General features: G+C 39.7%; 1 protein-coding gene and 1 long non-coding RNA gene across 9 annotated transcripts in view; one reads left to right on the top strand and one right to left on the bottom strand.

Moving 5' to 3' along the window:
* The first annotated feature begins 2,253 nt into the window (after positions 1–2,253).
* Positions 2,254–24,172, top strand: part of LOC111267815 (uncharacterized) — a 61,001-nt gene continuing 39,082 nt past the window's right edge. For 2 of the 7 annotated variants that reach the window (XR_015313859.1, XR_015313860.1), the window contains exons 1-2: positions 21,111–21,439; positions 22,097–22,228. This is a non-coding gene — a long non-coding RNA (uncharacterized LOC111267815). Of the gene's footprint in view, positions 3,933–10,674; positions 10,846–18,465; positions 19,173–19,527; positions 19,917–21,110; positions 21,449–22,096; positions 22,229–24,172 lie in introns of those variants that run through there. The other 5 variants (XR_015313861.1, XR_015313867.1, XR_015313870.1 and 2 more) reach the window with 5 other exon arrangements.
* LOC111267793 (uncharacterized) overlaps positions 7,640–24,172 on the bottom strand; it is a 47,411-nt gene continuing 30,878 nt past the window's right edge. The window contains exons 6-7 of one of the 2 annotated variants that reach the window (XR_002684843.2): positions 9,367–10,651; positions 7,640–8,483 (exon numbers count right to left, since the gene is read on the bottom strand). The gene's annotated coding sequence lies outside the window, so the exon portion shown is untranslated. Of the gene's footprint in view, positions 8,484–9,366; positions 10,652–24,172 lie in introns of those variants that run through there. The other variant, XM_086971340.1, reaches the window with a different exon arrangement.

The raw sequence follows: 24,172 nt of genomic DNA, 5'->3' as shown, positions 1-24,172 counted from the left end.
GCTGATGGCAAAAACAAATCCATCTATTCATCACACGACGCCGACAGCCGTTGGCGTTAGTTGCTCGTTAGCTGGTGGTAAATTCGATGTTTCGCAGCATTTTTCAAACTTCTATTCTTTCCAAATGGACATTTATCGCCAGGCGAATAACATCAACCCTCGCTGGTGTGGGGGTGGACGTTTATCTAGTCCACACATACGACGCGTAAGCAGTTGATAATATTTACATGCATTCCCATGTGCCGTTTGCATGGATATAGCACGCCGTTACTGTTTTTGACCAATCAACCAGTTTCTGCTGAAAATCGTCGATAGGAGAACGAGAGGTTTTTGGCCGTTTTCACGCTGTCATTGGTTGGTTCATCCCCGCGGCAGAATTAAGTGACTGATGGGTTTAACATGTAATTTTCAGAAATGTTAGCAGAAAGCACGCGCAGAAGTGCTTGTGCTTCGGATCCGTCCGAGTAAGACACATTGCAGCTCTAACTTATTTAGTCTTGTTACTATTATCAACACTACTATTATCAGACACGACTCACATAAACGACGGAGGGATAAGATATACGAAGATTCGATCGATTAATCTTCAACTATGTACGATTTACAACAGCAGTATTTCATACAGGTCGACAATTTCGTCACAGGTTCATAGAAATATACATTTGAATACTATTGATCTTTTTAAATATAGCGGTGAAAAGAAAATTGGGCAAAATGACGTCGCGCCGCTGTGATCGATGTCCCTGTCGCGCAATGACAACGGCCAACAAATATTCTCTTAATTTTTACTTTGGTCTTTTGCAATGTCCGCACGCTTATCACCAGCGCCACAAAAACCAACAGAATACGGCTACTATATCATTATTATTATGGTTACCATTTCTACTCGTTTTGCTTTGACCGACGTCTGCATAAACTGTGCAAAGAGCGTAATAGGTACGTCACGTAATTATACCTTTCATACCGAATGCAACTAGCGCACGGTATAGAGCTACTTAGCACGTATTTTCATTTACACACAAACGTGAAGGGAGACATTTTTGGAGGCAACTTTAGAAGATTATCTTTATTTATTTTTTATTATTATTTAATGACTTAAATAAATGCCTAGAATCGATCGGTTAGAACGAAACATATCAAAGAGGAACCAGTAGACGAGGCGATAGCGGCCTTATGCGACATGTCGCTTACCTAACGGTGCAGTACTAACACGTTTGCCGCACGGCGACAGATCGAAAGCTCTGCTTTTGTCGACGCGCAATATGGCAAGGCGACACCAGCAAACATTTTCGGTTTGGACAATCAGGCAAGAACGGACTGATTGGTATCCGTAACAGCAGTGGTAAAATATACTATTAATAGTGACAATTCGTTGTTTCGCGTAATCGATCAATATAAAAACGCATAGGCCCGTTGAAGTAAGTTGTTTATGTATACAGTATTAAGCCGTTTCGGCATTCTGCAAAAAACCCGTCAGCACAGACCAATACCGTGCGGTCAGGTTCGAAATGGGTAAACTCAGAGGCAAGTTGGCGTTTGTATCGGATGGATAAAGACGAATCGTGATTCAAGCGATTGGCGTCTTCAGTTGCATGATTGGGTCCATTCTAGGTGAACAAATAGTTCTTGTAAAGAAACCCATTTTTTGGTAAAGGAGCAGGGGCAGGAAAAGAAGAGTGATTCCACTATGAAATAATTGATTCGAACGCATTCATTTCGGAATGACGTGTGTAGTAGTGTGAGGCATTTACACAACTTCCAGGGGTAGACAAACAAAAACAGTTTAAAAACTTAAGGCAGAGTTATTTGCAGCTAACATTAGAAACGATGGCGGGAGATCAAGTCGAGAAACGACGATTTAGAAGCTTCAATTATGGGCGTGATTTCAGTAATAGGCCGGTAAAACGAGCTTACGTCATATCATGTCCTGTTTATGCTATAGAACACGTATCTATCTACTATGGCATAAAGGGCCCCGGTTCTCACACAGCATTATATTTGCCCCCAGTTTATACGCCAGTGCAGCACGCCTCTAATCCCAGTTGTTATAAGTGGCTAATATTATTTAGCTAAACAATTTCTGCTGCCGAAGCGACCTTTACGCTTTGTTAATGATATGCGGCGCCTTCTAAAAAGGCCACTTCAAAGGCTTTTTAATGCAATGTCAACTGTTTCTTCCATTCGATTGACTACCTCTCCTGAAAAAAAAGTCCAGCAGAGATAATTTTAGCAGGCTCTGTAGTTTACTTTATAATTTACAACTTATACTGCAATAAATACAAGGCTTTTTAAGTTGTTCCTTACATATTTTCTAGTTGTTATATCGCCTTTCTAGATAGGTTAGTTTGAGCTCATTTTCTTCAGTGTTTACCTTATGAAATTTAAAATTGTGGTGGGGTAAAACTGTCCCTATTCAAGTCCGTACAACGGAATCTTTTGTCGGTTGTTAAGTTTCCATTAAAGCAGCATTAGTGCTATTTCATTTTGCAGGCTAATGGTTACTTACTGGAACACCGACTATCTATCATAGGTAAACGTTGTTTCGAATGATATTATAGCAATGGTCACATATATTCTAAATCTACTTTCTATCTGCTACGTCTAACGAACGCCACCCTTGGCACAACGACACGTATGTGTACCACCTTGAAAATTTCGTGCAACAGTTTTAATTAATGTTAAAGTATCGCAAATAAAAGTATCATACTAGCACAGAGACATCTTAAAATTTATCATAATAATAATATTGTTTATTTTATTAATTAACAATACAATAACGGGAGCAATACGCTATATTTTGCATCTTTTGGGTTCTAATCGCTTAAGTCAGTGAGCCGCATGCCCACCTCACTAACTTCATCAGCATTTCAAACAAATATATACCTTATCCCCTTGTCGTACATCCTGAATATTTTTTATTCGAATTATGAACTCGATTGTTCAGCAGATAGTTGCCAAATAACGCAGTCGGTGCAACCGCTTATTTAACCTCAGAGTCTGATTTCCTTTCAGTACAAATGAATAATGCTCATAATGACAGCAGCTGATCAGGCGATGTCAATGCGAAAACAAGTTTTTATATCGAGCAATATTTTTCTTCATACTCACGAGGTTTCAAAGTCGAAACTATCTATCACTTGGAAAATCTTCTAGAACGAAACATATTTTAATTCGCTTATACCGCGGTCGTACAAATAACAATTCTTGCTAATAGATCAATCGATCAACTTCTATCAATTAAAATTTTAGCTTTTACCAATAGTAAAGTTAGATACACCATATATATATATAAAGTGGTAAAAATTCTGCTTCAATGAGCTATGACTGTAATCCGCGGACCGACACAGCGACATATTGAATGGCGATGGTGACCTAGAAAGCGACAGCAGCGGTAGCACAGTGATATTGCCGCCGCTGCTGCTGCTGTTATCCCGTGCAACAGCAGTCGCTTGTTATTATTACCATTAGTAATAGCAGAAATGGCAGCGGCGGCGGCGGCGGCGGCGGCGGTGGCGACGGCGGCGACATTATTGGCAAATGTCGCCAATGTCAGCGGCAGTGGCAATGGCATAACGCAAAAGCCCTTGAAAGGCCTTCCGTGCGATTGTTAGATTACATTGCGTTCCATTCTGACATTAATGGCGGTTACAATACCAACGTCGTCTGTAATAAATACGGTATAGCGGCAGCATCGCCGTCGCCAAATCGGCCGCTCACTAGCGGACGACGACGGCATTGGATAACAGCAAGATTATACGTACCGAATACTAATAGGCACATACCACAACGTCTATATATATGTGTGTGTGTCTAGACGGAGTTTAACTGAGTTTCGTAGTAGTCAAAAAATAAATTGGTTTTTTTTGGGGGAAAGGGTGTGTATGTGTATGTGCGATGTTAAATATCTCATAAGACATGGCTAAATCAGTCAGGTGAGATCAATACGGTATCACGGTTTGTTCCAGTATTGTCATCAATATAATTATTATATTATATTACGGTAGTAATGCCAGTATCGCAGTATTGTTATGAGCGTCATAATACGCCTCCCGCTGCGGTACTGCCGTTTTGTAAACGAAACGAAAGAAAAAGAAAGAAGTTGATGCAGAAACAAATGTCACCATTCTTATCATTGCTATCAATGAGAGGTCGTCTTGATAAAGCCGACAACTACAAGTATCTTCACTAAAAGCCTGCGTAAAAGCTGTTATTTGAGGAAGTTTTCACACAGCTGGTGACGCGCAAGCAATTCCCAAATACTGATCTGTATACTTTTATTTCCAACCCAACCCACGTCAATGTTGATCAACAGTAATTTAGCTATAAAAAGGGAAAAAAAACAGCCAAGAAAAATCTGCTTATCGTGATGAATGCGGGGAAAATGGACCAGTGATTGATGCCCAGAAGAAGGGAAAAACTTTTCATTTCAAAAATGAAACAACGATCAACATCAATGCATCAGTGCTGTTGTGACTGCTCCCGTTATTATTGCCTACAGTAGCAGTGTGCCACATAGTTACATTATTGCTCCGAGATTTATAAAGCGTTCGCCGGTCGTGACGACTTCACAATTGAACTATCCATTACTCGACGATGTTATCGCTAGTTACGACGTGAATAACAATCTGCTTGATAAATCAGTTACACAAGTACATATGGTATCGGTCTGATTGGCGATTGAATATGTGAAACTTATGTGGAGTGACAATTTGCGTCCCTCTTCTGCACGGAACTTGCAGTTTCCTCCTTTGACCTTCCATTGACATTACCAGGTTGTTATTATCGCAAAAACACCAGAACAATATTAAGTGTATCTGCCGCTAATATCGATGCCCACCGTAAATAAGCTGAGTGCGGGGTGGTCTTCCTGATTATCTATCTACTGGCCTGTTCAGTTTCTGGACTTATATTATGTAAGATTGTATGAGAACCCATAAATCAGCTCATTTACAGTCGGCAGCGTTCGAGTAAATTATCTCCCTTACATTCTTTTCGTTTATTTCTTCCTACCGGTCATTGTCTCGTCCAGTAATATGCTTCACCCCTGCCCAAGTCATAATAATACTCTCTCTTTCCTCTTTCCGTAAGAAAAGCACCTTAGGTTACTATCTGGCTAGGTTGATAGTATGTACATGTATATTTATTGCGCCGCACTATACCCACATATGATCATTCAAAAACAAAATGATTGCTCCATACATTGGTTCAAAGCGAGGTGTGAACCCATTATTGGATTAAGGTGTCTCTGCACCGAACGCCAAACGATTCAGCTAAAAATGAGAGGCTGGCTTTTCAAAAAACGCTGTCTAGCAGATCTGGTATATTTCAACAAATTAACTCGTAGCTGGCCAAAACACGTATAATTCGATAACTGAGGATGAATTCAAGTATTTTCATTATTGTTATCGTATATCTCCCGTATCCCTTTGACTCCGGGATATATTGCGTCTCTAACGTGGTAGAATGTTCATTTTAATGGACGACATAACACCCATCATATTTTTGCTCAGTACGCGAAACTCCTGTCAATGGGGCCATTGGCTACATCGAACTGACAGGAACCACGGCGTTGCCTGGCTACGCGATGCTAGAAGCATTCTTCTTTACGTGGGGAATGCTTTGTTTATTGGATAATAGGATGATGGTCTGCCCGCTTGACTGGCAGCAGAATTGATCGATGTAGCGTACGACCCCTATTGGAATAACAGTAGGGTCCAAGTTCAAGTTCGCTCCAAACAAATAAAAAGCATTCGTATTTTCTTCTGGTATTAGGACATCACAGTGAACACTGCGGCCACGCGGAAGCCATACAGGGATAACTTCTGTGAGCAGCTGACGGTCGCGATCAAAGTTACAAGAAATACTTCCATACTTGTCATTAAGTCGAACGTTGTACTTTTTGTGCCGCAAAACATTTTTAAGCAACGACGAAAAAAAATTATAGCGATAATTTGGGAACAAATGAATGCAAAATGATCATTTTAAGGTAAAGATAAAGTAAAGGAAGAAAGAAAAGCAACAGAACAGATTGCACTGGTGAACGGTCCGGCTATTGTACACGAAGTATGACTGTCGTAAATGATGAAATTCCCAAAACAAAAGTGATCTCACACGACTAGCTCAATGTGATCCGCCATAACGAACTGATAATGCGCATGATCGTTTTCGCTCATTTGCACAAAAAGAGACAGCTTTATATTGTTCCGGGCGAAACTATATAACAGTCGAAGCATTGTATCTCATTGATCACGTTTGATTGACACATAGTTTGACAATAGAGTATAACAAAAGATATAGCAACTAGAACTAATCGTGCTTTTATGTCTTAGCGCCAAAATCATCCGATTTTACAAGATGCTTATTGTTCTACTATACGTAATGCGTTTATTAATATTTTTTATTTATAAATATAAAAATAGGAGAAAATATAATTGTACGAAGAAATATCGAAGAAACAGAAATGGGATCGACATAATCAGTATTTCAATATATTTTTATCATACCCCAGATTACCTTTACGGTAAAGCAAATACGAAGCTCGTCAATTTCTAAGGCAGAAGTCGTGACGCTGTATAGATTAGCCTGTTCTTCTAGCAAGAGAAAAACGTTGATTGAAAAAGTTAATATTGAGGAACTTTCAGTACGTTTGAGACGAATAAAAAGGTTGAAAAGTAATCTCAAAATAGCGTATTGATGCCAGCATGCTATTTTTTTGAGTCAGTCAATTTTTCTACCCCACTTTGATCTGTTACATGACGTGAAAACAAATCTTGTACGATTCACTACACAGAGTTATACATAATGTGAATCAATGTGTTTCGTATAAATATACTGAAGTATGGTATTTTTCTTTCGTTATGTCACACATGCTTTTAAAATAAACTATCATAATCACCCTGCAATATTTGCCATAAACTAATCAATTTGGAATAGGAACGATTATGGATCGCTATCAAACGTAACTGGTATAACAAAATTATGATTAATCGAGGCATTGGTTGAATCGATTTTGAAGGTCAATGAGTACACTGTCACAGTTTCTCTTAACTTACCGCACAAAATGCAATCCTTCGATATACCAGTGTTTAAGCCATTCGAAACAAACGATCATTAAGCGAAACTTCACAAGGATGTATGCTAATAGAATCGTGATCTTTGACCCCCTAATTTAACGTCGAGTCGTTATGAAGCGTAGGCTCCTGTTGCCAAAATGATCGCTCGTTTTTCAAAAATACCTATTTTCCCACTAGCTTTATTCAGCGTCTGACTTCTTAAAGAATAATGGTGTCCTCTGTGGCCCCATCTCTAGCCCCGTCATTCCACTTTGTGGATTATGCACGTGTTTTTAATGAATGCTAAAAAACGAAAATTTTCAAAAATGAATGCCCTTTAGACTACAGGAGAGAGGTAGGTCCTTTAGGCATAATTATTTCCTTTCGTGGAAAAGTTTTCACCCATTCAGCTCTAACAACCCCTACGTGCTACCTATATACAAAGTCTATGGTATTCGATTGATACTAGCAGTGTTATTCTTCTTCTTAATATACCTTGTTTCCATGACATCATTACCAAAAGCTCTTATCTAACATATTATCGGGAACGAGTTGGTCTAGCCTGCACTGGAGACCAAATCAGTTGGTTTTCATTTACTTTCCAATTTATTAACTGATCTTTGTCATATTGCGCTATAAGCTCTCAAACACGCAAATGCTCACACATTTGACAAAATTTCTCCTCAGTCCTCCCTATATTTGCAAGTCGCGTGAAGAATAATAGTAAATAATATATTATTTTTACCAAATAATAAAGTAATGCCAAACAAAATTTGTCGAAGATGAGTCATGCCTGCATGATGAGTCGGGCAATTCAACGGATGTCGAACGCGGGTCGTCGATGCAGAGCTTGCTTCTGTAAACAGTATTAACTGATTCACAATACGAGCATAATCAAGCGTTCTTATTCGATTGTGGAATCGCAGCTTTCGCACAGCTTGTAGTACTGGTACATTACAGACACATTTCGTTGTTGGCAGAAGTAAAGAAAAGCCCAGTTCGACGGTTTTCTTCCACTCGTATAGTGGTGACGGCGATAATAATACTGCCGCGACCCAAAACTCTCGTTCGGTTGTTGTGTTATACTAGCGACACTCCGCTGTCTGTTGCAGATCCTTTCAGAATAAATTGCCAGAAAATTCCATTTCAAGTCGTCGTCGTCGTCGTCGTCGTCATCATCTTCTTCGTTGGGGTTTTATGCCGGCGCTGATGTCGCTGTTGCTATGCTTGTTGCTAGAGTGCCAATTGGCAGTGATTTATCACGCTCCCGAGTGGGGGAGAAAGATCCGAACGCGAATGACGCGAAGTCACGCTGTCCTCTCTATGCGAAATCTAACAGAAGCAACTTTTAAAAAAGGCGCGCGTAGTGCTCACAGCAACTAACTGAACAGCAAATGAGAACTTGGAGCAGTAAACTTAACCGTCGGTAGGCTACGAACAAATAAAGATTTCGAAGATTAGTCGCAAATCATTTCATACTACTTCGTTTCGTTCGAAATAATTCACAGCCACAGTTAGCACCTGACGCTGTTCGCTTTACGTTTCGCCGCAATATATGGCTGATACACGTTTTCACGTAAACTTTTTTCGAGTATGAATAAAACATTTTTCATGCGCAAATCGATGTTTTGGATACCCTCATACGACAAATTCGATCCAATCGAAAGGAAGTAGTTAAACATTGCGCCATGGTTGAATCGAACGAGAGTTTGTTGTTGAGAGCGTTATTATTGCTACCACATTAACAGACATTCAATTTTTAGCACGTCGAGTTGCTTATCCTAAATAGACTTTCCGCTATTATCTGCCTTGCGGGTTTCATCAATGTAAACTTCGTTTTTCAAATGTCTTATTATGTAAATTAACGAGATCAAAGAAAAACAACGGTATTTTGACAATTGGCATTTAAACATGATCAGCGATTATCCACGACCGCTTTTCGTTGGGTTGTTTCATTTCGATTGCAACATCCCCTATTTACATAAGTGATATAATGAGTCGTGTTAAATAACAATAATGCCCCTGCCGTCGACGATGACAGGAACGAAACGCCAACAGCAACGATGTAAACCAGCTTAGGAAACAAATCAGGCCAAGCTTCAAAGGCCATCTAGTCAAGCAGCGAAGTTGGCCTAGCGAAGGAAGTAAAAGACAATAATAGCCAAACGAAAAAGGACCACGATGTCATTAGACAAACGTATCATTATATATATATATATATATATATATATATATATATATATATATATATAAACAATTGTATAGACGCATGTCATTCAGATACAAACTCATTCGCAGTAAATATGGCACGTACCGTTCGCGTTGACATCATATAACAGCGACAGGCAACATCAGAGCCTTCCTCGCTCGTTATAATACCGCACTGCCGTTGCCAATAATCAGCGAGGAGTAGCGTCGCGCTAAGCGTCTGCGTGTAACAAATAGGATGCTTTTGATCACTGACAGCAAAAGCGGCAGCGGCAACATTCTGATGTATTAGGTAAATGTCTAAATAAAATAGCCAGTGTAAAACAGGACATTGCAACAACGGTCGTATCGACCGATAGTGAATGGTGAAATAGATGAGGTAGGCTTGGCCAATTGGCCTGTTTCTTACTTTCGGCGGGAACGTCGGCCGGGCGTCTGCTACTGCCGTTGTTGCGTTGGTAATGTGTTAATTATTGACAAAATAGAGGCCAGCATGGGAAAACAGCAATGTCATCACTATGAACGTTATTACCTATTCGTATATGTGAATGTAGGGTAATAGTATATGAACACTGCGTCCCTGTTAAGGTTTGTTCACAGCCGCGGTTTATCAATGTAGTAACATGTTTTTCGCGCTATATCGAGAAATGTGTCGGGCTAAATGCTTGCTTGGCAGTTTTTTATGATAACGTATAATCGTACACGGATATTACGCTGTTCTTAAACGTAGTACTGCATAAGGACTAGGCTTAATTGCGGCGCGAGGTGTATCGGTCACGATCGTCGGTATCGACATAATGACAATTCGTTATTTAAGTTCATCTAATAATAAAAATAGCAGGTACATACGCTGCAATTTCCTATGTAAATCAAAACGTCTAAATGTGCCCCATGTATACGTTAGATAATTCAAACTTAAAGGAAAATAACACAACCGATCGATTCCTAAGAAGAGCCAACTTGCGAGAACGAACAGACAATAATGTCAATGAAAATTCTTTTGAAGAATTCTAGTTCGATATGACCCATTTATTAAGGCCGACGAAGTTCTCTACAGACTCATATATATATCATCGTATGTGATTACGCTAGTTTTGGAGTAGCTGGCCGTAACCGAAGGTATCTCTTCTAAGACAAAAAAGAAGAAGCAAGCAGACACATCAAATATATGTTTATATGTCCACAATATTCTGTGTGTAGACAAACAGAGTCGCTATTTACCACCGTACTTATCTATTGCTATCACAAAGCGACGCCCCGTTTTTTCGTATATTCGTTGTGTTCCCGTCGGCACAGTATTCCTTGAGCAAGCAATGCTTCGTAGAATTGAGCTTTACTCAGTTCGGGACGGCGTATCTCCTCTCAGGGTCCTTTCTCTTTCTCTCTCAACACTGTGCGTTACGCAGTTTCAAAGCCAACGGACATGAAAGGTAAAGCGCGAAACGAGAGAATAAGGAAGTTTATAGTTTCGCAGTGCTTGTAAAATTGAGACACGACTTTCCAGCATCTTACGGAAACCCTCAGTTAAACGAGTAACGTCAAAAATTTTTGCAAAAAATCAAATAGCATATTCAACATAAATAGGGTAAGGTTAACAATTGTTATGTGAGTTCGATAAAGAATAAGGTGAAATATGTATTAGTGTAGCTATATAATGCATTTGATACACATTTCGTATTATATCCAGTAACAGATCGGTGCTCGCATAACTCCGCTTATATAAATTTATGGAGTCAGAGGCTCATCCTACCGTAAGACAGCACGTGATTTCCAGAATTAGAACGAAGATCAGCTATTATCCGATCTTTCCGCATTGGCCGAAGCCCCATCAAAATGAAAAATGTAGCTTTTTGCTCGTTATCGAAGATCTACCCTCTTGTTAAGTTTCAAGTGACCTCTGCAAAACTTGAACGGAATTTGCTCCTTTTTACGCCTTACGGACTTTTTGGCCGTTTCAAGCTATTAGATTTTTAGGACCCTTGGCCTGTTATCAACCCAATATTTAGTTCCGTTGGAACTTTTTGTACATAGCGCTCATGAACGACACGTCGACCAGTTTACTCCGAGCAATATCGCTTGATGCATGGTCAAAATGTTGTCTATAAATTAAAGAAAGAATATTTTGAACAGAATCACTTTGTGATTCAGGTCCCAGATAGAAGCCGTGATCGTGATGAATGGTAGTTATCTTAGTCACCGTCAGGAATGATTCTTCTGTATCATACAAAAAAATTCGTTGAAGTATCTGTTTTTATTCGTATAAGTGTTAAAAACAACCTACAAAAATTTCCCAAACTCCAAATTTATATATGCTGCCTGCATAATAGAATATGTTTTATTTGTAAACAAGTTAAAAAAATGAAGCTTTTTAAATTAAAAGCTTTAGATTTAGAGCAAAAAAAATACGTGTGCATATAATCTATAAGACGCACCCTAACCTCCAGTACTAAGTTACATTTAGCTAGACATATAATCGATGGATCACGAAAGCAACCATTGGATAACTGACTGGGACATTGTAAAGATGCACATAGAACAGTCTCTATGAATAGAAATGACTAGACGGATTATGAGTATAGCAGCCATAGGGACTGCTGTACAGGAAAATCATATATCGAAAAATGTGCTGAATAAAATGAATTTGACTGAATTATATGTTTTCTATATATAAAATGACTGATTGGGGTGCTTGAAATCAACGAACGAATATGTAATATGCATAACTACTAAAAGAAATAATCAATAAAATCGAAACAGGATAATATCCAGGAAGTACGTCATTAATACCAAATTAGAAAGCACCGACTCAAATGGCCTCGAGCCGAACATCCGTACAATCACAACGGACCTCTTCTGCAACTTTTGTCATGGACAAAGATTACAGATGGCTACGATAAAGTGCCGAGGAATGAAAGTTCTGCTCGTCTATAACATTGTCATTGCCAAATCAAACTAGTTAAAGGGATCGTTATGTATCGAACAACAACTGAAAGAAAATCAAAAAGTAATTCAGCCGTATTAATGACATGACTTCAAAGAAAGAAAAGAACAACAGAAACAAGGCAATATAGAATCAGTGCGTTAGCACCCTATGATTTTCAGGCCAGAGCATGCAAGATAAGCATCCGCATGTCCCTATCGCTTCCGGATGCATCCTGTACTTGTGAACTTGTCAACTATGTTTTATCTCTGCCGGGTAATAATGAGCGATTGAAAAGCGCTTTAACGGTTTAATGGAAAAAAATTGAAAATTATTATTATTAAACAAAAGACGCACAAAGTCATGATTGTATAAAGAGTAACGGAACGTTTTAGAACAGAGTCATGACCACCAACGAACAATCTACTGACTGAGATACCAATTTTATTGTAGAGACTAAGCTTGTTGTTGGCTAGGGTGACAGCCAGAAAGTACTTGCTTATCTGGTAAAGGTCGCGAAAGGTCCCCGTCATGGGACAGTGGCAAGATGTTCGCCTACTGAATCGTAATCTACGTACGAATCCGTTCCTTTCGAAAGTAATACGATAAGTATTTCAAGCCTTGCGAAGGCCCCCTCGCTGGATGATGATGTTCACTGTGTAATTGCACCTTGCCATGCGGGACGTTCAATGACATCGAGGGGTGACTAATACGGAGCCTGGCGTTTAATGATTGTTCCACACCTGGACATCGCTATGAAGCATTAAGTAAAATGTGTTCTAAATGTTTCGTAAATGGAGCCTCCCATTCTATGAACGTAGATAGTTACTGGGGAAATATTTTTTTTTTAGATTTTCACCTCGCACATCGTGGTAATTTCGTGATGACCCTATAAATACCTTTCTTGACACTTCGCGAATCATAGGTAATAAAGGTAGCACAAATGATACCGTTCATTATCGGTAATTGGAATGAGGCAACGATTATTACGTACGATAATGTCAGAAGGGATTACTAGCTAACCTCATCTCATTTGCGTCACCAGAGGTTGATTACCTGTAGTGTGATACTGCATGAGGAACAGTGCAAGAATAATATTGTTAATGATAAATAAGAGCATTTTTTATTATATATATATATATATATATAAAAGCAATTTTTTGCGAAATTATTATTATAGAAAATAACTATCAAAAATACGTCTAGTGCTTAGCAATTACTAGCATGAATAATGAGCAGCGAATGGCCAATAGTTACTGTAAGCTGAATCAAATGAATTACATAATGTCTAACTAAAAAGAAATATCTAAATATATGTATATAACTAAATTTAAAAAAATATTATACAAGTGATCCAGGTTTCGTAAATAGATAAAGCAAATATATGTTTTCTACGTCTTTATAGTGTGACTGTTATTTCCTAGTGAATTAATCCCAGAATAAAAAAGAAGCAATCGTTATTCTAGAAAAAAAAATGGTCCCTGTCAGATAACAGCACCTGCGATATATCCGATTGTTTCTTGGATCGAGTTCGTATAATAGCTTGTTTGAAATGCAAAAAATAAAAATCATAATATGAACTTTCGGATTTGCGAGCAATCTGTAGAAATGTGTGTCTGTATTTCTACAGAACAAGCAGGGTGTCATGATAGAAAAAGTGGCGATAAGCGATCCAACAGAAACACTCTACGGCCATGTATGCTTAGGAAGTACTTTGTACCTTTTACCAATGTCTAGTATTAATCTAATTGATTTATTCCAGAATATAGCCCACGATCGTTTCCAATACGGAATGAACATTCGTGACAGGGTTTGCTAATTACAGAGTCTATTTAGTGGCTTTTTCAGAATTGAGTTTCTCCAGCGGTGTTCTTGTCAAATGGTAATTGATGGTATGTCAACTCTGTAGACAACCATGACTTTGATCAGCGTTGGGTCAGGGCATTCTTTCCCTGCAGCCGAATGATCGAAGTATAGCACTAAGTTACCCGTTGATTTGACCGCCTCAATATTCCGAGTATTATACATTTAGATATATGTGACATATGTTAAGCTGTATGTATAATCTATGACTATCATTACGGCAACAACTAAAAAAATTGTGCTTGGCTCCATGACAAGAGTAATTAAATAGTAAAAACCAAACTATAAATCAACGTCATAGCAATGGTTACTTCTACTCGGCATTCGTTCGTGTGCTGTTACGGGAGAAATGGCCGTCTCTTTGTGGAATAAGAGCACGAATGCTTGATGGTGAAAACAGGGGTTCTTATGCCGAATATGACCTGAAATCAGCTACTGTATAATGTGCTTAACTCTTGCTAAAATTATGAAACGCTTTGGTTGCTCAGAAGTGACTGTTTACGTTGTAGCTGGTCCGCATGATAGATTCAGGACACGTCGTGGTCATGGTCCGAATTCGGACGTAAACACATGTCGCTTCACGTTGGAAGCCAGTCATCTAGAGTGATGCCTAACGGTTCAAGTATCAGATATAGAAAATGAAAATGATTTCGGTCTCTGTGCTGCTTCACGAGTGTACGAAAACGCTCTCGAGAACGCAGAAAGGAAGGCGTACATTTCGACTTCGAAATTAGAAGAGAAACATTTCAACCTAGAAAAAGGAAGAGAGCAGCGTGTCTATCGCCAATTAGGCCTTAGGTTTCTTGCTTCTCTTTATACGCTTTGGACTTCTTAGCCTTCTGATTTTTGAGACTGTTGACCTATTTTCAAAGCTCTAATCTATTTCGCTTCATTTGTATCTGGCATATCTGAGCGGGACTTCAGCGAATATCGGTCTAGTCAAGGGTGGCATCAACAAGTTATTCACGAATACACAGAAGGAACTTTTGAAAATGACTCGTGGCTATCAGGCATTGGACTGAGGTCGTAATCGAAGCAGAACGAACGTACGTGTAAATGACGTTCCTGTCAGATGCAATTCATGTAAAAATAACATTCATTCGGTTACAACATGTCCTTCTTCATGGCAAAACTTAGGATTACAGGAGTGCATCTGTAAAGCGACAAACAATTATTTTTAGTCAACGATAAGGACTCGTAATGTGGATGCTTAATAAGCCGTAAATGGAGCGTGTGTTAAGCCGGGCCTCTGTGCGTTTCATGCGCGGTACGATTCTCAGCAGCTGCGTAACACATAATGCGATGTAAATGGCCAAAAGCGTCTTGACTAGGTCCTCAGAATGAAACTCTCATACAGACTTCATTTGAAGCCCAGTTTTGTTGGTTCTTTCAAATCCTAAACGCCCTTGAACGATGCTGTTAGAATAACGATTTAGTATTCTATATTGTATTATTTACAATATATAGAGTATTTTTTTCTATTTTATATTGCTGTTAGAAATCTTTTGTTGCGACGAGGATTTTTTACGATAGCGGACGTGTCCGCTTTCTACTTTAAAAGCGACGCTGTCGCTAAGACGAGTGAACCTCTTTTTAACAAAGCGTGCAAACGAAGTTCGAGCTCCGCCAATGGGATGCCTGCTACAAGACAGGTGACCTTAAATCGAAAAACAATATAATTCAGGTTCATCCCTAATAACAACTTCGTAATTCCATTATTTTAATCATATAACTCACCCAACGACAGTGATTCAACAATGAATTCGTCGAATTTAGTCTACGTGGCGGCTTGTATATACCTTGCGGTTTACGCGCCGCTACGCTCACGTTGCTCTTGTTATCGGCACTTCAGTCGACTAATCGAGGTGTACGTCTTGTCATACTGCTGCTACTGACAGAAATTGAAAAAATAGCCGACGGCACATTTCTATCTATTTATTTAGTTTTTGGACAAACTTTCCTTGCCGGTAAGCAACTTTTCGTTCGCTTTACGTTTGCTCACTTTGTTGTTCACTTTATCGTTTCGAAATAACGACAGTTGCTATTAGAACAGACGAGTAATGCGGAACGGCCGCTACTTGACTGAAATAGAACGCGATCGGTATTCCGAAACGCAGAAGCGCCAGCAGAGTGACATATTCGTTGACGTCCCCAAGCGTCAATGCCATGCCACCTTGTGCTGTTATTGGCCTCGATGTACACTGGCGTTGATTGTCTACACCTGGTCGTACAGTTGCTAGCCTCACAATCCACAGCAGCGTCATCGCCGGGCTTTGTTGCTTCATCAGTCGATCGGCTCGGATATATAGCACGTCGGTTAGATGGGTAGCGACAAATTTTGACGCGACTGTTGTGGCTGCATTTCACAATTTTTCGCTTCCCTGTTTTTGGCTGCGTTTCTCCTAAACGCCGCTCTCCCATTGGCAGCCCCAACATACGCGCTAACAGTAAAAAGAAGACAAACAAACGGAAGTAGAGAAATGAAGGCGACCCATTGCAACTTCGGCGCCTCGATCATTCATTGACCGCTAACGTCGCCGCTACAATGACAGCCATCATGACAATGACAATGACCGTACGCCGCCACCATTGCTGTCGAAAATTGATCAACCGCTGGATAAACGAGATCGTACATGACGCCAGTACAACAACTCAGTATTGAGTGTCTGTCGAGCGGAGCAGTAAATAAGTGCTGCTATTATTGTTGCTGGTCACGATGATTCTGTTGACGCAACAATTCGGCGAACTTTGTTACTAGCCTAACACGACGCTGTCCTGCTCAGGCAAATGCAGGCCTTCACTCGAAATTGCCCGGCCGCTGTATCGAGGACTGATCAAACTTCATTGCCTTAACGTCTTGTTATAACGTGATGACAAGCAACCATACGGTAATGCCAGCTATGTAATGGGAATCATGTGTATAATATTCATTTGGGTCTATCGATTCGCGCGATTTCGCAAATAATGATCGACTCATAATAATATAAATAAATATTTCAGCTGCATCTTGTGAAACGGGTCAAGTTCCCAACAAATTCTGGCTTCGACCAAAGATAACGTTGCCACAGACTGTGTTGGATGACGTTCATATAAAAATGTATTATAGAGATAATTCTTCATGTAAAACATATGTACATAAGATGTTTTTAATGATGGCGCTAGAAATGCTATTGATTTGTGGGAATTTCAAAAAGTTATTAGAGATGACATTACATATAGTTAATGCGACCAATCATCGCTAGCCGGATTGTTGAGACTTCCCCCTTCATTATTAATTAAACGTACTAGTAATTTTCGTTGGCGAGAAGATTAACGTAGTTCTCTGCTATTCTGCTAGCTTTTATGGCTAATTTTTGTTCACTCTTAACTGCAATATAAAATAGCTAATTTAAAATGCCTTTAAATAAAAATTATGACAGCTGTTATGATCAGTGATCATACTGCAGATTTTATGTTTTTTGGAGAGTTTAGCCTATGGTCATTATTATCATTATTAACCGTTATTGTTATTGGTGTTGTTGTTAGTGATTCAACTTAGCTATAAATGAAGTCATGACGCTGGTGTTATACGTTTGTTAGATTATTTTGTTCTATTTAAAGTTGTGACGTTACTACGTTGACCTTCGTGCCCTATTTTGCCACAGGAACAGGAGTGGGCCCACAGCAACGATATCCTATAAAACAACAACAATAACTATAATATGTCGGCTACATCGACCATTATCGACTACTGCTCCTTAGCATAGTTGATCAAATCATCGTTTCGCACAAAATAGCTCTCAAAGCTTGCGTTCAGCCATCGTATAGCTAATGAGTAGTAGCGATGCAAGGAACAGAAAAGTACATTTAAAAAAATCTTTAAAGAGGAAGAAAATACAAAGGCGACGCAAAAACAGACAGAGCGACCTAGACAAAGCCAAAAGAATAACCGTCGTGGCCGTAATCGCCCGTGTGCGTGTGCGCGCGCCGAGGATATGCTCGTGCCCATGTGTGTACAGAAGGGCATTAGCATAACTTCATTCTATCCTGAACCTTCCATCTGGGTCAGCTGTTGTTAGTATTGTGCTGTATGGTTCCAGAGTCAAGGATGAGAAACTTGACAATTTTCATATTCTACCGCGCTTCATCGTAGTGCTTGACCTCGAAAAGTCTCTTACGATTTTTTCCCGTGAGGTACACGATCGACGTGAAGATCGAAGTTATCATCTATAACCGCATCTTTTTAATTGTTGCGTTGCTCATTCCGTACGCACCTGACGGTGCTTGCTTAGTATCTATTCTATATACTGACATATTGTCTATATTAACAGGCGTCTATATTAATAAGCTCATGAAAGAAAAATGGCATGCAGCATCAAACACACTCATAATATGCCTTCTTCCTCAATTTAGCTTCCCCTATGGCGCGTCTTTGGCGGGAAAATTTAAAAGTTGAACCACACAACGGGATCTTCTCACAGACGATCTCTCCCTCCTCTCCAGGACAAAAGTAAGCAAACACTTTCAGCTTGCTTGTGGTATCTGCCTGTTGTGATGGCCACTGTAACCGTAGCAGTCTGCTCGGTTCGCTAACTGCCAACGAACAGACTGTCATCAGCCAGGTTAACGGCAGTGGCTTCAGTCAGCTCTGCCTAAATGTCGTTATTTTCGCTGCTTAGAAACTTAGTTAATATTATTTTTGTTATTATTTAGGTGATCCATCAAAGTAATGTGATTTTCCACGCCGCGCGGAAGCGAATCTAATAACATACATCTGACCCTTTCTGAAAAAAAAAAGCAAAATAACCGTATACGCAGGCAAACCACAACAACACCCTTGGTAGGAGCTACGGCAGGGGGTCAGCTCAACGCCCATCTGCCCAAAAGCATGTCGTTCACTACGGTGGCGACCCCTATCATTATTGGATCGGTTGCTTGCCTGCCTGCCCACTAGCTGCGGCCATCTCGTGCTGATACAAACGCGTCCGTTCTCTCAGATCGAATATACTGCAACATATATACACGTAAAAGGCAATCGTGTGGACGAATGAGCATATGCTAGTGTATGATGCGAGCATGGAAGTAGAAAAAGTGCCGAAGTTCAGCAGTGGCTACTATTAGAGAGTGGTTTGACGTCGAGTATGGTTGCGGTAAGGTGAAAGGCTGAACGAAAATAGGCCTTCGATTGCCTCCTTTTTTATGCAAATCAATAGAATAGGAAATGAGGGAGGTGGAATCGGGTCACGGCTAGCACAGAGACATTGAAAGCGAAATAAAGAAGAAACAAATTTTTAACAAAAGTCGTAAACAAACCACGGTCAGCACATTGTTCGAGATCTTTATTGTCGATAATAGCTGAATAAACGTGGTGACTTGACATGTACATATATGTAGAGGAATAAATTTCTGATGGCTGATGTTCGGCTCGGCGGCTGTTGGGGAACGAGTCGAAGGGCAGAACACTCTCGTTTTAGTAATCTATTTTCCTTATCTGGAAAAGCGAGAGGAAGTAATTGAGAAGAAATGCTTGTTCCAATGGTAGCTAGTTTTGACGAAGCTCAACACGGGCGTCTAGCACGATACTGACGTAATATTAGAGGCATTGTAAATGCAGCTAGAAATCAAACGCAGTCACTCTCCGATGTGTGTCGGCCATTTAGTTGAAGAAATGAATTGGTCGTGCATAAAAGATGAGCTAAAGTTAATTTTACGTACGACAGTACTCTGCAGCAAGACGGGTTATAAACGGCAAACCGCGTGATGGATCACTGAAATATCTAAGCTCAATGTTCATCATGGCACCATATCATAGTTGAGCTGTTATGCCGGGCCAAAAAGTCTGATTGTTTATAGAAGTCAGTCGGTGAAACTAATAAGCTTTGTTCGAATGAAACGTAAGTGACTATGATTGCGTTCTTTGTTAAGTATCGTTTCAAAACAGGTCGAGCGGTCTGCCCTTGTCCACGGCGAGCCACTTGCCAACCGATAATGAATTCATTGATAGTAGAGGCCGCCATGATTCAGCTACGACGCGCATTATTGATTCCGTCATTTTGCAAGACTGATTCTCGAGCTAATGCAATCGTTGTCAATAGATAGTCAGCAGCAGCTATTACCCTATCGTACCGCTATCCTTCTGTAATGTCCTCCGGTATATACGAACGTTGTATATAGATTCACGCCATAGTTTGTCTGGAAAATTCCCATTTCATTTTCGCTGATTAACATCGCGCCCATCAGACTGAATCACCTTCATTTTTTCATTGAGTTACTTTTCATAAGATTTGCTCTACAATGACCAATTTCCCCCCAGTGTTATGCTTTATTGATGAAGCGTACCGCGCATACGACGCTCAAAAGTGGCGAGACCGGTGAATCATCGAGACTGCCTGACACCCATGTCGCGATTGATGAATGCGTCTTCCACTGTGTCAATGTCGAGCTTCACTTATGTCTCGACTCGGAGTGAACGTCAACTATTAGTTAAAACACCCTCATTAGTTCATAGGAGAGTAGTCGCGAGTATTATTTTCGACCCACATAGTTAGCCTGAACGTACGTGTGCCTAACGTCCATTTTACAAGGACTAATTAAAAAAATAAGAAGAAATCAAGATGATCACTGGAAGGAAGTATCTATTACAATTATAAAAGTTAGGACGTATAACTAAGCTGATGCATATACACCCCATTATTAATATCATTTGATTAATGTCGGCGGACGCATCTGAATGGAGACGCGTAGTAGCATCGCCAAGAACATAACTGTTTCCTGTAAATAAAAGATTTTCAAGGTCGACAGGCCTTTGAGAGACAACCCGCGCATCTATTAGTATCTTCAACGCTCACAGTGAAAGACAAAAACACTTGCTGTATCCTTTAAACTACATATAGTTAATCTATGTCTGATAAAAGAACGAGAATCATACGAATAGGACAACGGCATTGACAAGTAATCAAAGGTTTATTGTGGCTCCCAAAGTCAACTCTTATAGACCGATTGTTCATAGTACTAGAACTATAGAACCCCACAAATACCCTATTGCTCGAGTTTATAATTATTGATTGTTAAACGAACCTGAACGTACTTTCGTCATGCATCAGTCCACCGAAATCGTTACAATGAGCAGGTTTCGTTTAATACTACTACTGTTCATTCATCGCCGTGAAGCAAAGCAGTACCGTTATATTATGACACATTGCTCATGTGCAATGAGCGCGTCACGTGAAGACACCACCGATTGTCTGTGTCTGCTTCGTGACGTATGTTTACACTTCTGTCTGGTGAACGATTTTTTTGGCGCTAGTTGGATGTCCATAGGGTAAACTTCTACGTACATGTTCAAGGCCGTCAATCTGTCGTCTGCTACTGCTGCTGCTGTTGTTGTTGTTGCGTTTCACAAGCGGATCGCATCGTCGTGAGTCAAGTATTTTTCCTGACTGAACTCGGCCTGGAGTATCTCGTAGATTCAAGGCTCTACAATCTTTTGTGCTTCATTACTATTTCATTCTTTACATTACACTCATTACTATACTCGATCTCTTCGCCGAGTCGCGTCGTATTACATTGCATTTTAGTCTGTCATCTCACGCTCGATGGACAGCTTTATCTGTTTTTTTCTTTCTTTTTCCCGAATGACGAACTCGATCACCTCTAAGAATGTAACTGATGAAGATGGTTCAGCTAGTTGCGTGTGCCATTTTCAGTAATCAAACTAAAAGGAGATCGACTCAAAAACTATTACCGAAAAAAAAAAGGAAACCATTGATTTTTCTCTCTTACACATTCAGCTTATGACTGATCTGGGCTCGATTCGATAGCATCGTTTTGAAAACGGACGTCATTCATTATTTATACTATAAACCGTATGCCCATAGTTATGATTAATGTCGTCGATATTGTGAACCCACGAAGCAATTGATGTCTCTCGTTAATACCCATAAATTTTAGTTCGTTGGACTCCCAACCGCCGTGATTCCTTTTCGGCCAAAAGTTGTGCGGAAGTCGAATTTAAATGTGCGCAACAATTAATAAATCGGCTCTTAACAATTACACCTGTAAATTTTACTTCCAGACGCACGAAACCCGTCGAAGTTCATATATCATATCCCTACGCGTGCAAAAAAGTCCGAGTACTTCAGACCAAGATTCGTCATCAGCTGCATGGCATGAGATTCTAGAAAAATTAATACCCTGACGGGTGAAGGTAAGTATCTGAGCTGGTTAAACTACTGATTTTCTGTGAGAAGTTCGAGTACATTGAAGGTCATTATTTCATGGTCGCTACAAACAAGTTTAGACACGCCTTCAGTCGTCTCGTCCTTTAAGTGCGAATTCACATAATTTGACAGGATAATTAACGGAACAAAATGTATTGCATCGATTGGATCACACGAATATGTTAGCTTAGCTGGGTTTGGATTCCTCCTTTGAGGCGTCACCTCACCCCAGCTTCAACATTTCGCGTTACAAAATCATAACGCATTTGTATCTGCATTTTTTAAATTAATTATGCTTGCCTGGGTTGTCAGTTCATCATTGGCATGTTTATGCTTGCGCTTAGCCCATACAAAAATCTTCATTTGTATCTGACTGCCTCGTTAAATATGACTTCACTGCCCCGTCTAATCATATAAAGATGGCCATCGCTAGTGGAGCTTTTGGAGCAGTTAGGGATACTCTGCTTGAATTGGTTGTAAATAAAATTTCTATAATTGTCTTCGCCATGAATAAAAATTGAATAACTAGTAATATTTGGTTCGTTGTTATCGGTACCTTGCCGTTGTTTCAATGCTGAGTACTGCCGGGACTGGAAATAACACGTAGAGGCTGTCTGTTCGCCATTGTCAAGTTGAGCGTCATAGTTCCCTCTGCTGCTCGAAATTCGTCTTCAGTGAAGCGCTGACGATCTTTTTCGATTTCTGGCTGGTGGTCAATGGTCTACCCTCTTCCACATCCATGATCAAAAAAGGAAAACGTTGGTACGCGTGTTTTTCACGCATTGATTACACAGACAGGCTGGTTCGCCGGTTGGCTGACTGGGATAACAACTATCTTTTGGTCGTTATTTTGTTAATAGCTAGCTCACGTGAGAACAATAATAGCCAGCTATGGAAGGCCAGACCGGCTGCAACAATAGTCACAAACGGTCTGACTGTTTCACTGACCGTCGAATCATTGCTTTCTCAAGGTAACGTTGCTTTACAGAAAACTAAAACGCTTAGGAATAAATAGCAAAACTCGAGGTGCAAACAAGTGCGGAAGTCTCATAGAAGTGTTTAGATATGGGGCCTTTTTCTTATAAAGTTTAATAATAGTAAAAAAAAAAAATGAGAAAACGGAAAAGAATAAAGGGATATATATTGCTTATGTTCCTACGAAAATAAGTTGCAATAACGTTATCGTCACACATAGTGAAGTGCGGCTAGCATCTACAGGTACTCTTGGTGGTATATTTTTTGGCTATGCTTATTAAAAATCACCATGCATAATTCTCACCACATACAAACATGCACCATCATGTTTCTGTGACTGTGTTGTATGCCTTCTACATAAAATGAACTATTAAACAAGTGTGAGTAACAAACTTAATATATATATATATATGTCTACATATATTTGCGAAGCATATCCCCAATATAGTAGCTGTGATACAGTCACAGCAGAGTAATTTGAAAAAACAATGAAATCTACTACTATCTGGTTAGCGCCTTTCGGACCCTTTTAATACGGTGCTAATTTCGGATTAGAATTTCTATTGCGGTCGATTTATCGAAATGTCGAGATCGAGGGTGTCATAAAGTTTCCTTTATATAGATCCTATTCATCGTAAGAAGTAATCGTGTGAATCCCGCTAGAGCGTCAATGTTTACTGTACTATCAAATAAATGCCAAGCTATTCTGAACTGAAAATGTTTATTTTATAACTATTCTTATACTGGGATAAATCTTACAACAGCCAAGCTCATAGTTGCAGACAGATGGCAAATGCCGTCCTGTGCCCTACAAAATGGCAGTGAATAGCATACTCCGTGTTTCACTTCAACGATCTGATGCTAATTTACCAAAATCAACTGTCTTTGCAAATCTGACGACTGCTATGGTAACGCAACAAAGAATACTTGCCAATATTCGTTTTTTATGTGGCAGC

The sequence above is a fragment of the Varroa jacobsoni genome, unplaced genomic scaffold (assembly GCF_002532875.2).
Source record: "Varroa jacobsoni isolate VJ856 unplaced genomic scaffold, vjacob_1.0 scaffold_126, whole genome shotgun sequence".
Classification (NCBI taxonomy): domain Eukaryota; kingdom Metazoa; phylum Arthropoda; class Arachnida; order Mesostigmata; family Varroidae; genus Varroa; species Varroa jacobsoni.
The sequence above is the reverse complement of the archived record's forward strand: the minus strand, read 5'-3'. Positions and strand labels throughout refer to the sequence as shown.